General features: G+C 40.8%; 1 protein-coding gene across 5 annotated transcripts in view; it reads right to left on the bottom strand.

Annotated features, from left to right (window-relative positions):
* PCGF5 (polycomb group ring finger 5) overlaps nucleotides 1-17362 on the bottom strand; it is a 117795-nt gene that overhangs the window by 68046 nt on the left and 32387 nt on the right. For 2 of the 5 annotated variants that reach the window (XM_055081169.1, XM_055081171.1), the window contains exon 2: nucleotides 13858-14014. The exons of the other annotated variants lie outside the window; for them this stretch is intronic. The gene's annotated coding sequence lies outside the window, so the exon portion shown is untranslated. The remainder of the gene's footprint in view (nucleotides 1-13857; nucleotides 14015-17362) is intronic. 5 annotated transcript variants of the gene reach the window in all.

Here is a 17362-nt window from a genome sequence, read left to right as displayed (position 1 = left end):
CCAATTTCTAGTATATTTAAAATATGTAATGGGGGGCTTCCCTGGTGGCGCAGTGGTTGAGAGTCCGCCTGCCGATGCAGGGGACATGGGTTCGTGCCCCGGTCCGGGAAGATCCCACATGCCGCGGAGCGGCTAGGCCCGTGAGGCATGGCCGCTGAGCCTGCGTGCCCGGAGCCTGTGCTCCGCAACGGGAGAGGCCACAACAGTGAGAGGCCCGCGTACCGCAAAAAAAAGAAAAAAAAAAAAAATGTAATGAGGGACTTCCCTGGTGGCGCAGTGGTTAAGACTCTGCAATCCCAATGCAGGGGGCCTGGGTTCGATCCCTGGTCAGGGAACTAGATCCCACATGCATACCGCAACTAAGAAACCCACCAGCCGCATCTAAGACCCGGCACAACCAAATAAATAAAATATTTTAAAAAATAAAATATGTAATGGAAGATATCACTGTATAAACTACAACATATACATTATGACTTATTTTCCTAATTTGCATCTGAAGCTATTTTAAATGTATTTTTAAAGAATAACACTTAATGAAGTCCAGGGGGCTTAAGTGTTATTGGTGATCAACACTAAGTGGGGTTAATCATTATTCCCTGAGGAGATGAGCTTGAGATGGATATTAGGAGGACTTACATTAGTAATGGAGGGAGGGGTCACAAATATGCTACAGAGCAGTACCTGAAGATAGACATGGAGGTGGGGTTGCCATAATGAAACTGCAAATGGTGGACTTGGAAGCGGGGAGAGAATGACAGCCTTTGTAAGAAAATCTGTGCTTCGTGTCCCGAGGCAGCATGGTTTGTAGTAAAGTGTTCAGTAGTTTCTCCTTTCCCCTCTTCAGCTACCACCCCACCTTGACCATTCCAAGAAAAAAAATGCACACACACAGAAAAGAAAAAACAAAAAACCTCAAATATGTGTCTGGGTAAAAAAATAACAAAAAAAATGGCGAGAGGGAATGTTAAGAAGGGGCAAGTTTCCTGACTCGTGTAAGTTCTGAGGATTTAAACATAGGACTTTTAGCTGCTGTGTGGCATCTTCTCCCTTGTGACTGCTTTCCACTTTGCAGTAACTCACCCCTTAGTCCCTTGGTTCTGACTGGGGACTGGAACAAACCATAGAAGCCTCAGTATGAGGGGGTGGCTTTGATAACAAATCTCAAAAACCAGTGGGACCCTCAAGTAAACAAAGGCCTGGGAGCAACTAGATATACAGGACCAGGAAAGAGAAAAGGCAGATAAAAGATCATAGCTGAGAGTCCCCTTATCACTAATCTACTTGAGCTGTTTCATTTTACAGATGTAGAAACCAAGATCCTGAGAAGTGGCAAATTCATAATCACAGAGCTCATTTTGGTAAAGCCAAGACCAAAACAAAGGTACCAGTTCCATATTATTTACACGTCTTAAGAGAACTTCTCAAACCCAAGAAGTTAAGAGGGGTTAGGTAAGAAAAAGATTAACTTACAAGGAAATAAAGGAACAAAGGGAGGGAAGAATAAATGAAAGGAGGGAGGGAAATAGCGACTACAGAGTACTTGGCAGTGAACTGGCCAGTGGTGATTTCCCATCAAAGCAGCAAAATACCACAGTGATAACTTGTTTCATTTGATCATTGATCCAGATTCTTCCAGGAAACCACAATTGGCTCTTGACGACCCTTGGAACTACGTGGAGCTATCTGCGTACCTAACAAATGTTTTCATTACTTTATACTTTAGGTCTAGAGTTTTATTTCAGTTAAGGCTGGGTCATGGATGGGTAATTCTGTACTGAAAAGCTCACATTCCTTCCTTGCCTAATAAATACACCATCGATGAACAGATGTTTAATAGCATAACATTTTAAAAGAGTTACGTCTTTACATTTCCCTGAAATATTAAATGACTTTTCCATGATTGTCAATTATTTTATATACCTAAGTATGCTATTTAAGCTTTTAACATAGACTATCTCTAACATAAAACTACCCTCTGTAATCTAAAAGTCATCCTACAGAGATTTTAGAAAATATTAAAATTTAAAGTGTCCTACTGGGCCTAAATGTATTTATTTTATGGCCATGGATATTACAGCTCAAAATCTATGACTGCCTAAAATCAATGATGGAGGAATGGGAGGGAACAGAGAACTGAAGGACTTCCAATCACCCTTGACCATGTGTTTTTTTCTCTTAACATAACCCTCCCTTGTAATCAATAATTCTCAAGGACTCTCTCTGCTAAATGTCTCTTGAATCCTTTAACTTAACCTACCCTGGTTCAAATCATCATTTCTACCCCCCCACCCCCCCCATTACTTCAATGAACTCTTAGACTGTCTCCCTACAGCTCTTCTCTTCCAAACCACTCTCCACAGCACAGCCAGAGAGAGGGCCCTTTCTAACTGAAAATTTGATCATGCTGCTCCCTGACTTAAAAAAAACCCTTGTTCTTAAGATAAAGCCCAAATACCTAATAAGCCCACCCCATATCCCTGTCACTTCTACAGCCTCTCCATTGAACTCCATGCTGCAGTCATAATGAACCTTTTTACCCTCTAGCGCTAGAGATGGCTGTTCTTTCAAATGAGCATCCTGTCCCAATCCCATCCCAATCCCCTCCCCACCCTCTTATTTATTCTTGGGTATCCGATGATCTCAAAGGCCACATTCTCAGAAACCTCAAAGTAGCTGAGGCGCCTCCTTGATATACATACACTATATATATATATATATATATATATATATATATACACACACACACACACACACATATATATATAGTGCCGTGTGTGTGTATGTGTGTGTGTGTGGTAGCTGAGGCGCCTCCTTGATATACATACACTATATATATATATATATATATATATATATAGAGAGAGAGAGAGAGAGAGAGAGAGAGAGAGAGCGCAACTCATCCTTATTCTCTCAAGTCCCACATTACACTGTCTTGTATTACCTGGTTAACTTGTCTGAACCAACTGCTAGCACATAAACCCAGTGAATCCATCACTTGACTGTGCATGCCTGGCAGAGTGGATGGCAAACAGTAATCATTCAAATAAATATTGACTGAAAAACTGAATAACTGCACACACTCTAAGACATTCTGTGTATTTTGGGGGGGATTTCTTCTTGGAGGGATCCTTACAAAGGATACGTTAATCCCTGCCCTCCAGGACTACTAATTAAAATCACACCAGGGAGTAGAGACTTATCCACAAGAAACAATTATGGAGCAGTACACCAAATTTATTAAAAGAGTGTCAAATGAAAGAGAATCAAATGACAAAAACTCCAGTTGAAAGAAGTACTATGGGTGGTCAAGACACTAGCCCTGCATGCTTAAGATTCTGCCAGTTACAAAGACAGCAAGGCAAAATACCAAAAAGCTATGGATATGAAAAATAAATGAGAAAGCCAGAGAAAAAATGAGAAGTCAAAATACTAAAAGTGAGAACAGATAAATAGCATTAGGAATAGAGACAAGATTAGTCTGCTAAAGACTGTGCAACTAGCTTAATAAATATTTTAAAGTGCTTTAGATACATTACGCTAAAGGGACAAACCAACCAAATTTTCTTCTCTCCCTTGAGAGGCAGAAAAAACTAGCTGTATTTTCCTCACTGTGATGTCAACAGTTGGCCGGAGCAAGTTCCACTTATACTGGAAGAACAGAGAATGGAACTAAAATAGGCACACACTAGAAGGAAAAACTGGATTTACTCCATCAGGGCTACCATAGTTTAAAACATCAGTACAGAACCACAACTGTTATTTTGAGAGGTCGGATTAAATCCCTGAAGATCATAAATGCACACGACTTAAATGCAGAAACTTAGAATATTCCATCAAATCTGAATGTAGATGATTCTAAGTTACAAGTGACTATAGAAAAATTAGGAAAAAAATGTTCTATCAAAAAAAAAAGATACGAAATTCAATTGGGGCAAATGCAATATAGAAACTTAGTGACATCAACATTCAAATATCAGAGAAAAGCAGGCACACGAATTGAAAAAGTCCTAACTTTACAGGTAGCTGTGGTTTAGAAGAAAGGACACCGTACCCAGAGTCAAGAGAACTTCGTTTTTAGTAAGAGCAAGTCCCTTAACTTCCCTTGGCTTCATTTTCTTCCTATGAAAATTGAGACTGATATTACCTTAATCACTGGCCTACATGAAAGATTTTCTTTTATACTTGTGCATTGTTATAATGAGCATATATAAGATTACATGAGATAAGTGAGAAATTTTTTTGTAAGTTGTAAATGATAAAGGACTGCGAAAATATAAAGTATAAGTAGGAATTCTGTGGACCACCAGCAGTCGAATAGTACCTAGTAATCCTGTCCCACCCAACAGAGGCCCTGATAATAAGATATACCCAAGAATGTTTGTAGAATGAGTGAGACACTCCTGGCAGGGCAGTGGAACCAGGACACAGCATAAAGTAAGGCATGCAATGGTCAGAAAGCACTCCTTCCTCTGAGCTCAATACTCATCACACTCGATTTTTATAAAAAAGATGGGGAAACCTAAATAATTCACTGAGCAATTCAAAGTTGTACAAAGAAAACTAGTTCCACAAAAATGCTTAATAATTTGGGTTAGTTCAACATTGTAGAAGTGGTATGTTAAATCTTTGTTCACCACCCTTGAATGAAGGGGTAGCAAAAATGTTTTCCATTAAAATGCAAGTTCTCCAGGCAGGGTCATAATTAAGACCTTATGAGCCATCTCGAGCTATCTGTTCTCAGCTAATGAGGATTAGTAGGATTCTTAGTCCATAGGCAGGGAGAACAGACAGGAAGGACATGAGGCTCTAGCTATGAGTTAACACTTTAGCAGGGTATTAACCGTAACACTGTGTTGGCTGGGAGGCTGGGGAGCCATCAGGAGGAAGGAAAGCAGATTTGAAAAGAGGAGGATGCCAAACCACCAAAGACAATCTTCTCTCTTGTGCTTCACAGTTCCATCTTGGACTAAAAACAACAACAAAAAAGGACCTTTTGAAAACAAATGGCAAGTTAGTGTCTTCACACTGTCTTCAACTATTCAAAGACTTAATGACTAAGATACTGAACAAGTTTTGTCCAGGTTTGCAGAAAAGCTAAGAGAAAACTGGCTTAAATTAAAGCAGTGGCGGGGAGGGAGGGATTAGCTATAGTATTAGATAGGCATTCTTAATTCTTTATTTTTTTGTTTGTTTGTTTTTGTTTTGCTGTACGCGGGCCTCTCACTGCCGCGGGCCTCTCACTGCCGCAGCCCCTCCCGCCGCGGAGCACAGGCTCCGGAGGCGCAGGCCCAGCGGCCATATGGCCCACAGGCCCAGCCGCTCCTCGGCATGTGGGATCCTCCCGGACCAGGGCACGAACCCACATCCCCTGCATCGGCAGGCGGACTCCCAACCACTGCGCCACCAGGGAAGCCCCGGCATTCTTAATTCTTGACCTGCAGGATGACAAACCCTATAATAGTCTCAGAAGCTTCCTGATGGTTCAAGAAGAGAGAAACAGTATTTGTCTTCAACAGTTCCTTCATTTCTGCCTGTTGAAAGGGGTTCTCCCGGATGACTGGAAAACTGCCAGTTATCAAACCTTCTTTTGATACCTTCTTGAAGAGAAGCTGAAAAAAGCACCAGTATCAAAGCATCTTTGATTAGATGATGAATGAGAATACAAGGTGGCTGTATAGAAAACAGTTAACAGAGCATAAACCCCATGAGGGCCAGGACTTTATCATTACTGCTGTATCCCTTGAATCAAGTCTAGAACATAATATGGGACTTCCCTGGTGGTCTGCACTTCCACTGCAGGGGGCATGGGTTCGATCCCTGGTCGGAGTTAAGATCTCACAGGCCGCACGGCGTGGCCAAAAAAAGTATAAAACATAATAGGCTCTCATTAAATATGTGTTGAATGAAGGAATGTATAAGCAAATAAACGAATTCTGACTTCGCAGCCAACTGCCCATGTTCAAATTCTGGTACAATCTCGTACTACTCTGTGTTCTAGGGCAAAGAACTGTTTTCTGCCTCAGTTTTCTCACTGCTTAAATGGATATAATAAAAGTACATACCTCAGAGGAATTTTTTTTTTTTCTTTTTTGGTACGCGGGCCTCTCACTGCTGTGTCCTCTCCCGTTGCAGAGCACAGGCTCCGGACGCGCAGGCTCAGCGGCCATGGCTCACGGGCCCAGCCGCTCCGCGGCATGTGGGATCATCCCAGACCGGGGCACGAACCCGCGTCCCCTGCATCGGCAGGCGGACTCTCAACCACTGCGCCACCAGGGAAGCCCCTCAGAGGAATTTTTATGAGGGTTATATGAGATACTATAAGTAATGCACTTAGTACATAGTAAGCTAACAAATGCCTGCTGAGTTAATTTTAAGAATTTCATATCTAGACCAAACAATGAAAACAAAGGACATAATTTAAGGCCTGATGAGAAACAAATACTTACAACAAATGCCTTCATACAATTTATCTGCTTTTAGGATGTACATGGAGGTAACAGTTAGTCACCTAACTTTCCTGCCAGGTGCCCTTCCTCCTCCTCCAAGAATTTTAAAACATTACTCTCTAAGAGGTAAGTGTGTAAAATATGAAAATCATGGCTTAAATTACGCATCAAGATGAAATCAAGAAATAGGATGTACACAGAAGTGTAGAGTTTTATAAACATTTAAAACTTCAACTGAGTGACCCGGGTATAGTCTCGGATATTAAGAAAAGTTGATCAGCTTACCCTGGTCCAAGACAAGTAGTGAGTCAGTCAGGGAGAAGGCTAGGATTTTCCTGTTTCTGTAAAGCATAGTTCCTTCAATTAAAAAGTTATGGATAAGCTAGTCACAAAGGATGAATATCGTATTTTTCCACTTATATGAGGTACTTAGAGTAGTCAAATTCATAGAGACAGAAAATAGAATGGGAGTTGCCAGGGGATTGGGGCTGGCGGGGGGGAGCGATGGGAACGAAAAGTTATTGTTTAATGGGTACAGAGTTTCTGTTTGGGAAGATGAAAAAGTTCTGGAGCTCGATGGTGGTGATGGCAGTACAACAATATGAATGTACTTAATGCCACAGAACTGTACACTTTAAAATGGTTAAATGGTAAAATTTGTGTTATGTTTATTTTATCGCAATTTTTAAAAAGTTCTGGGAAAAAAGATCTTCCTCTTTTAAAAAAGGAAAAAGAAATCACCAGCAAACAGTAAGACCCTTGGCAAGTCACTTCACGAGCCCTGATCTGCCCATCTATAAAACCGCTTTAGACTTGGGATACATCATCTCTAATGGGCCTTGAAAATCTTCAATTATATGGTTGTACAATTTGGGAGCATTACCTAGAGCGAACTGCATCTGTAATGAGTCAGGTGGGAACATTTTAGGCCTTGTGGGCCATATGATATCTGTCTCAACCATGCAACTCTGACCACATAGGGCAAAGGCTGCCAAAGACAGTATGTAAACAAATGGATGTAGCTATTTTCCAATAAAACTTTATTTAAGAAACAGGCAGTGAGCAAGCTTTGGCCCTTGGGCTGTATTTTGCCAGCTCCTGACCTAGCGAATATCTCTGTGAACATGCATAGATGACAGCAATTAAAAACTTCCCTATATCCCAGGGTTGAAAACTTCTGTAGTGGTAATAAGCTTCTGACGACAGCCTCAAACCAAAATGTTATTAGTGCAACATTTTAAACTAACTTTAAGATTTCTATTCTCCAGGCAATGAGTAGGATATAGTGGCTTAACCATGAGAAGGGGGTCAACCTCATCACTATCAGCATCATCAAACAGCTAGGAGAGTTAGAAACAATCTTTTATTCCTCTTTGTAAAGGTTTGCATAATCTGATATTTCTCCTAAGTCACGATGCAGAAAGTTTACCAACAAAAGGAAAAGGAATATTAAACAAAAACATTCTCTCCTGTTTGCCAAAGAGCAGGCTTAGTCTCCCACCTCTGACTTCAAAACACCAAATCATCCTAGTGGCATTTAAAGAAGTACTTCCCCATTCTACCTGGGATTCTAGAGTGCTGATCGGAGAGAAAACACAGGGCTTCGAGGGGGTAAGCTTTCTGCTTACATACTGATGAACAGTGCTGCAAGCTGGCCTGACGTGGGGAAGCCATGCTGGAGTGTGTGTACATGTCATCTTCAGCCTCACTGCGGCCTGGACCCTGGTCTCAGAAGAAGCCCTGAAGGACAGGGAGGTGAGCGATCACCTTCCCATCTCCTTTGCCCTTTGAAGGACAACAGCTGCAACAAGAGAGAGCACATTTGAAATAAGAATACTGAGTCTCTGGGAACTAGATCTGGCCTCATAGCCTAGGGACAAGGAGGGATGCTTCGATTTCTACAGATGCTAAACAAAGAAATTTACACAGCCCAAGTACTAATGATATTCGCCCCTTCTAGCTTTTTGGATGACTGTTACATGGAAATCAAGAAGGATCTGTGAACAGGGGAAAAGAGTTCCAAAGTACTTTCCACTCAAGTCATCAAGACTGAGGACCATTCACTACTATATTGTTGAATTACAAAAGGGGAGGCTTTGACATTAGATCACGTAAATGCTGGCATTTTTAATTTACTAAATGAAGAACACTGCAGAAAAGTCCAAGGAAGAGAGGTAATTACATGTATTCATTTATGCTTTTAAAAGGTAAGTTTTGTCAAGAATTGTTCTTGATTTGAACAACTTACAATGATATTTCACTTCCTACAATTTAAGAAGGATGATACTTATCACAAATACTGACAGGGAAGTTAACTGGAATTTGATGATTATAAATTAGTAGACCACCATTTCCTTTACAGTATTTCCTGAACAATTTAACCCTCTTTACCAATGAAGCCTGAAGTTTTAGGTGAAGTACTCATTTCTACTGGAAAAGGAAAGAATTTCTGTAGTTAGAAACTGAATTTATTAGCATTGGCATGAATGCTTGTATGAAGCCTTTATGTCATATAAGTTAATTCACTTTAGAAGTATCCAACAATAAACACTAGTCATTAATAAAACTGAATAAATAGAATCTAACTGTTAAAAGTTGACATTTATAATACCCATACTCAACAACATGAACATTTCATACTTTTGTACTTTATTCATTAACGTCATTATTTTAATTGCCACATTAAAGATTAAATATTACATGTTAAACATCTACACAGATTTCTTCTAAATGCCTGTTATGGGTTGAATTGTGTGCCCCCAAAAGATATACATAAAAGTCTTACCCCCTGGAACCTGTGAATGTGACTTTATTTGGAGAAAAGGTCTTTGAAGGTATAAGTTACAATGAGCTCACACTAGAGCAGTTGGGCTCTTACTTTAAGAGGACTAGCATCCTTATAAGAAGAGGAGACAGACAAACAGGGAGAACATCATGTGAAGACACAGATGCGCAGAGAGAAGATGGCCACATGGCGACAGCAGCAGAGACTGGAGCAGCAGCACCAGAGCCGCATGCTGCAGGGGAGGGCGATTCTCTCCAGGGATGTTTCCACCAGAAGGGCCTACAACTCAGCTACCACTGGGTTAAAGAATTTAAGGACACCGATCAAATTTAGGATCATGGCTACAGGAAATGAGCGGGAATTTGTCCAGGCACATATAGAAGGATTTAAAAACAAACAAACAAAGAAACAAAAAACCCAGCACTGAGAATCCATTTGAATTGGTTACCATATTTCTAGTAGCACTGATTTGCAGACAGCCATGATGGACAAACGGATGAATGGACTGACCAAAAGGCTAACACGTGTGGAGACACATGGGGTACAGGAATGGAGCTGAGAGAAAGTGAAGGGTGATTACATTAGGGTCTGAGGAAGACAAAGAAGAAAAGGGGTCAACTGAACTGAAAAGCAAGGGAGGAGTAGTGAATCCCCATTCACATTAATGTAATTTTCCCAAGTGTACAAGCCAGAATATGGTTGTTTTAAAATCAATTTATACTGTACTTAATTCTAGATATTCTTTTTGATCAGTTCACATGAAATCTGATATAGATTAATATTTACAATATCTGGCATAGAATTAATTTGTGCTACATATAACCGAACAGTTACAGAGATTACTTGATACGTATATACACAAACACACATGTACACACACATATGCATGGTATATTTTAAAGACTGCATGGGCTAAGAACTAGAGAAATGTATTTCTTCAAACATTAGAGTCACACCACTCACTCTCTTTCTTTTTTTTTTTTTTTTTGCGGTACGCGGGCCTCTCTCACTGTTGTGGTCTCTCCTGTTGCGGAGCACAGGCTCCGGACGCGCAGGCTCAGTGGCCATGGCTCACGGGCCCAGCCGCTCCGCGGCATGTGGGATCTTCCCGGACCGGGGCACGAACCCGTGTCCCCTGCATCGGCAGGCGGATTCTCAACTACTGCGCCACCAGGGAAGCCCCACACTCACTTTTAACTGATTATCTCTTTTATGCTTTATAAGAGACAAATATCAAGACTAATTAACAGCTGATGATGCCAGTCAATGCCTGGCATTATATTTGAAGCAATATATCAGAACTACTAGCATTTGTAAACCTTGACCCTGGAAACCATTTAAACTGCACATAAGAACACTCTATACCACATATGGTAACATCTATAATATTCAGAATCAAAATATAGACAAGTAGCACTTAGGAAGTAAAACTTACTGTGATAAACAAAAATGTGAGTGTTTTGTAGTGTTATCCTTTGAAGATGCTGTTTCTTCATGTAGTATAATGCTCATGCTGTAAGTTTTCTCATACAGTTTCTACCATGAAGATAGGACTGAAGTGCAACTTATATCTTTACAAAGACAGATGACACCAAGCTTAGTAAAAATGCAAACTTCCTAGTACAACGATGAATTCAACTTACTTTCCAGCTAAAGGTTTTATAGTTAAAAGAAAGAAAAGCTTCAAGAAAAGGCATGAAACAGAATTCTTGTTTTTATATAAGGAGCTGCCTTCCATTTTCTTACCCACCCAAAGTGTACAGACGACAGAAAGAAGTAGCATGCATGAGTTAACCGTAGTTAGACACTACAATCCTTGTAGGGATATTCATAGTTATTTTCCACTTTGAGTTATTCAGATTCAGTTCTCTATCTCATCCCTGTCAGCACAGCAGCCTCTGGGTACACAGTACAAAATATTAACCAAGTGCGGACAAAAAAAAAAGCAAACAAACTTCCAGTTACTTCTGGCCCAATAATTCATTTCCTCTAACCAACCAGCCTAAGAGTTCCCTGTGGCCGTTAAGGGGCACTGCCAATTACTCTGACCAAATCATTCCTGAATGACTGTCAAGCATGATCATTCCTAAAAATCTGTGAAATGGAGATGTGGTGGGAATGGAATGGCCTTACTCAACACGTCATCCTCTATGCTTTCCTGTTCCTTCTTGTACATAAAGGCTGGAATTCGGTGACACCTTTAAAATCCTATCTCAGATGCCACCTAGGCAAAAGGCAGTCCCACGAAACCTCCTCAAGCTTCACTCAACCTATCCTGCAGGTCAGAGTCAGCTTTCTAAAGCCACTGCTTCTCTCCCTTGGTCAACAACAAATAATGTAGTGACCTCTGCCAAATACCCAGCAATGTCCTCATCTAACAAATGAAACCATGGCACAGAGAGTTTGCATGACAACTAGGACCATACAGCTCACGATGGATGGAGGAGGCGTGGAACCCAGCAGGGCAGTTCCAGGACTGCTCTGGTGCTGCTGGACCACCTTCCAGACCACTTTGCTCTGCATAAGCACAGCACCTCTGGAGCCTGGAACCAGACAACCTTCATCACCCTAGCTCCACTCTCTCCAACACAGCACCTCCTCTCCACAGCTGCAGAGAGCTTCTCACTGTCCTGCAAACACAATGTGAACACTAACCTCTAACCTTGGCTTATTTATACCGCTCCCCACCAAATGGGATGCTCTAGTTCCTCCTCCTCACCATCCAGGAAGGCCAACTACAATTCTACATCTTCTCCAATTGTTCCTTCTTCCAGCCTTCCCACCTCATTTGAGTCTCTCTTCTGAGAACTGCTAGAGACCCGTGCACCTGATGTTTAATGAGTTTAGGATGAGCACTGATGTTTGGTGTTTATTCGGTCTACCAGGTCAGGTGGGAAAACACCCTGGAGGCAGGGACAGACAGGACACAGCATAGGTTCATGAACCGAGCAGATGCTCAACACATGCTGCTGATTTTATAACAACCTCATGGCAATACACTAAGTAAAATGAATGCGGCACATTGTCATGAAACACCTGGGAAATCATCTCAAGACTTTGGGGGCACAAGTAAAGGCGCACATAACTTCCAGAGTATTCTTCAACTGAACAACCGATTTCCCCAGCTGATCATGCCAACTAAGAAGGCATTTCTGTGTTTAGATAGCACCAGTCTATGCATATGTGAGAGTGTAAACAGCCAGGGACTGACACTCGAGCAGTGTTCAAACACAGCACTGGAAAGAGAACGAGGGATCCCAGTTTGCTGGAATCAAAATGATGTTTTGAAAAGGTTGATAAGATGGAAAATGAAAAGAAAATGCACCCAGTTGCCATTTTCTTTTGCTCTGGATCATTTATTTAACAAACTCTTAACCTACACGTTAAACACTGTTTGGGGCCCTGTGAAGGATGCTGTCATAGTCCCACAGGGGTTTTGGTGAAGCAGCTCACCTGAGAATTTTTCAATGTCAGAATGAGCTATTTATGCTTTTACATTTGAATGAGGTGAAACTTGCACTCTGAATATCATCAGAATTCAAACACAGTTTTGAGGAGTTATAAAGATACACAGAGATATGGGTCAGAATCTGAAGCATTTCTGATTTTCCGTGATTTTTTTAAAAGAGTAACTCACAGGAGAAGGAAAGAGAGGGACCAAACAGCAGAAAGCAGGTGTGGTCTAATCAGTACCAGGTGTCTAGCACGAGGCACTAGGATAGCCTTTCTGCTTCCCACAGGGCCTTGGCACCCAGCCACGGCCAAGCCCCTGAGTACCCTAACGGTGGACCGCACAGACTGCAGGTTCTGCTCGCCCCATGCTTCTATGGCAACCACTGAACCTCTGTGGGACAATCATCTCTTACTGGGCTAAGCCAATTATACAGCTTGATATTAGAAACCTTCAGGTGGCATACTCTAACAAAGAACACTTAAAGGGTATCTACTTGTTGATATATCTTACTAGGAGACTGCCAGGCTAGCTTTTAGATGTAATGTTTTCATAGTGTGGCTATATTAAATACCCTTCTGTAATACATACATTACTCAAAGAGGGAGAATAAAATCCCTACTAACTCCACACAGTTCAAGGAGCACACAAATATGTGCTGTGACCATGAGAGGAAGCACAAGAGCAATGGCACTTTCTGGCAGAGAAGGAGGCTCTGATAGCAGGTAGATTCCTTGCAATAAGGGGAAGAGGGCCTAGCACCCCTCAGCAGGGAGGTGGCCGCCAGCCTCCTGGAAAGAAGGGGAAGTTAAGGGAGAGCCCTGGGATGTACGAAGTTGTAAACCATTCATAAGTGAGAAAGTGCCCAAGCTTTTCTGAAGTCTACTACTATTATCACCTGTCTCCTTAAATGTGAGAAACAGCAGAAAATACAAATGGTAGAGATTCAAACAAACAAAAACAAACACTCATTTTGGAAATCTTCTGAACTCTGTTAAATGAGCTGGCGTGTGCACATTGGTTCCACACTCAGTCCCTCACTCCCCAAGGCTGATCAGTACCTGCTAAATGAGGATGACTATAACTTGATAACAGCAGGTGTCTTAGTTCAGGCTGCTAGAACAAAATACCACAAACTGGAATGGCTTATAAACAACAGAAACATTTCTCACAGTTCTGGAGGCTGGAAGTCTGAGATCAGGGTGGCACCATGGTTGGGTGCTGGTGAGAACCCTCTTCTGGTATGCAGGTGGCCGACCACGGTTGTATCCTCACACATGCGGAGAGCAGAGTAGAGGAAGCAAGCTCTCTCGTGATTCTTTGGCTGCACTGCAAGGCATGTGAGATCTTGGTTCCTCGACCAGGGTTTGAACCCATGCCCCCTGCAGTGGAAGCCCAGAGCCCTAACCACTGGACCACCAGGGAAGTCCCATCTCTCGATTCTTATAAAGGCACTAATCCACTCATAAGGGATCCACCCTTAGGACTTAATCTAATCTTAATTCTCTCCCAAAGGCCCACCTTTTAACACCATCATATTGGGGGTGGTGAGACATGATTTCACCATGGGAATGTTGGAGGACACAAACATTCAGCCGATAAGATTAGGTGTCCTCTGATTTGTCATGAGTCCTCTAAGACCACCATAGAGGGATTCCCACACTTGTAAAGTTTGCTTCTATAAGGAAGACACCATGAATTTTTAATAGGATAAAGTAGGCGAAATATGAAAGTTAGAGGCCAGATGTTAGGAAAAAAAAAGATTACTGATAAAAATGTAAATAGATTATACAAGATGACTAAGCAGTACAAAATACCACACACATATGGAATTTTTATGAATGTAGTGGTCACAAACTGCAGATGACCAAGGTGCCAACAACCATCTGTCTAGAAATAGCTTTTAATGGGAAAAAGGAAATTATTTGACTAAAGGCCAATGAAATCTACCAATGACAAGAAGCTCATAACTCCAATAGAGGAAAAAAAAGGGGGGAAGAAAATGAACATTTATTTTTTGATGAGAGTTGAAACTACCTATCTCCCCTTGGTATCAATAAAGTTCCATCTTACTAATGGAGAATACCAGTAGAGACACCCTCCACTGAGGTTGTCACTATTTCTCCTGATCCCAGGAATCAGCTGAAGCCAGCTCCCTGGAAGGTCAGGATTTCCAGAGAAATGCAAAAATAAGATGAGTGAGAGGAATACAGCTTTCCTCATCATCATGATTTCTGGGAATCAAGTAGCAGGGGCGTGGCTCTTCTCTCCTCCATGCCTATCAGAGCTCATACACTCTTCAAAAGATCAGGCCCTACAACTGTGACCCTATTTCTGTTTCGTAAAGAGGTTCATTTATACCATTTTTTTAGATTCTACATATAAGTGATATCAAACGATACTTGCCTTTCTCTGTATGATAATCTTTAAGTTCATCTATGTTGTTGCAAATGGCATTATTTCGTTCTTTTTATGGCTGAGTAATATTCCATTGTATGTATGCACCACATCTTCTTTATCCATTCCTCTGCTGATGGACATTTAGGTTGCTTCCATATATGCCCAGGAATGGGATTGCTGGGTCATATGGTAGTTCTATTTTTAGTTTTTTAAGGAACCTCCATACTGCTCTCCATAGCGGCTGTATCAATTTACATTCCCACCAACAGTGCAAGAAGGTTCCCTTTTCTCCATACCCTCTCCAGCATTTACTGTTTGTAGATTTTTTGATGATTGACATATACACACTACTATATATAAAATAGATAACTAATAAGAAGCTACTGTATAGCACAGGAAACTCTACTCAATACTCTGTAATGACTTATATGGGAAAATAATCTAAAAAAGAGTAGATATATGTATATGTATAACTGATTCACTTTGCTGTACAGCAGAAACTAACACAACATTGTAAATCAACTATACTCCAATAAAAATTAATTGAAAAAGAAAAAATGTCACTATATTGTAAAAAAAAAAAAAAAAAAAAAAAAAAGAATCAGTCTCTTCCATGTTAATGAGGGGAATTTTTCATGGTAATACAGGGAGAGCAAGACAGTTTTAAGTCTTCCAGATCAGCCTACAAACCCCTAAACCTTTGCTCCTTCAACTGCGGTCCACAGACTGCCAGCATCAGCACCACCAGGGAGCTTGTTAGGAATGCAGAATCTGGGGCCCCAGGTGATTCGTATGCAATGAAAATTTCAGGAACACTGCAAATGTACTAAAAATATTTCTTACTCCTGGGATTAGGTATTTCTCCCTACATGCTAGGGGTCAGTGCAGTTAGGCCAAGTCTAGGATGATCCAAGCATCAAAATGAATGAGAATAAGGGATTATAACACACTGAATTTAAAGAAAAGAAACCATGAGTCCATATTTATAACGAATGAATGGGGTAAGTGGAAGCTCTTCTTTACAATGGAAGGCCAACTTATAACTATATAAGCAATGAAAGAGTTAGAAAAATCACCATTTTGCAACTACCATCATTATAATGGTTCAGGCAAGAATCTCCAGGGATCCTAAAGCCATTAGGTGAACGTTTGTTGGGGGACTAGGATATATACACAGTTTTGCAGTATCTCTCCACATACTATTTATGAATTACAAAAGGATAAAGGCAACTCTACAGTGGAGAAATCTATTGGACACTACCTAAACCAAGTGATCAAATTTAACATCACTAGGAATGGGACCACCTGACATATACCTGCTGAGGCGATGCACTTAGGAGGATACAATAGCACTTATGTAATATTTCTGCCCCCAAATGTAAAACCTGACTCTAATCATGAGGAAACATAAATAAGCCCATATTGAGGGACATTTTACAAAGCAAACGACCTGTACTTTTAAAAAATGTTAATGTTATGAAAGACAAAGAAAAAGTGAAAAAGATTAAAGAGGCTTGATAACTAAATGGAATGTGTGATCCCAGGCTTCTTCCTGGATTGAGACTTCCTTCTTGTTGTTATATGGATATTACTGTTAAAGAGTTCATCATTGAGACAGGTCTGCACATTAGCTAATGACACTGTATCAATGTTACATTTCCAGAATAAGGTAACTATATCTCCTTTTTAGGTGATACAAACTGAAGTATTTAGAGGTGAAGGGTCATATCTGCAACTTATTCTTAAATAGTTCAGTGAGATCTCTAATAATATGTATATATATAGAGAGAAATAAAGCAAATGTGGCAAAATGTTAACAAACGGCTCATCTAAGTGAAACATACATGGGTGTTCATTGAACTATTCTGGCAACTTTTCTGTAGATTTTGAATTTGTAGAAATAAAAAGTCAGAAATAGAAAAAAAAAAAGTGCAAAAGATCAAAAAGTAATGCAATTAAAAATGGTCCTCATCCTACAACCTTCTAGAAGAGTTAGACTACCACTACCGACTGTACCCTCCCCCACCTAGAGTGGTCTTGAAATTGAATACAGGTAAGTGCCAGGCTGAATAAAACTCCTCTTTATAAGAGTTTTAGGAAAAAGCATTTTCTAGGCTTTGAAAGTGTAGCTCCTAATTCCTTCTACAATGTGCAGGGGGTGTTCTTGACACAGGAAATAGAGCAGTGAAGCAGGCAAAGGGCCTGTTCTCATGGAGCTTACATTCTGGTAGAAGGAAACAGACAATAAACAAACAATGTCAGGTAGTAGTTAAGTGC

The sequence above is a fragment of the Physeter macrocephalus genome, chromosome 20 (genome assembly GCF_002837175.3).
Source record: "Physeter macrocephalus isolate SW-GA chromosome 20, ASM283717v5, whole genome shotgun sequence".
NCBI classification, from domain to species: domain Eukaryota; kingdom Metazoa; phylum Chordata; class Mammalia; order Artiodactyla; family Physeteridae; genus Physeter; species Physeter macrocephalus.
The sequence above is the reverse complement of the archived record's forward strand: the minus strand, read 5'-3'. Positions and strand labels throughout refer to the sequence as shown.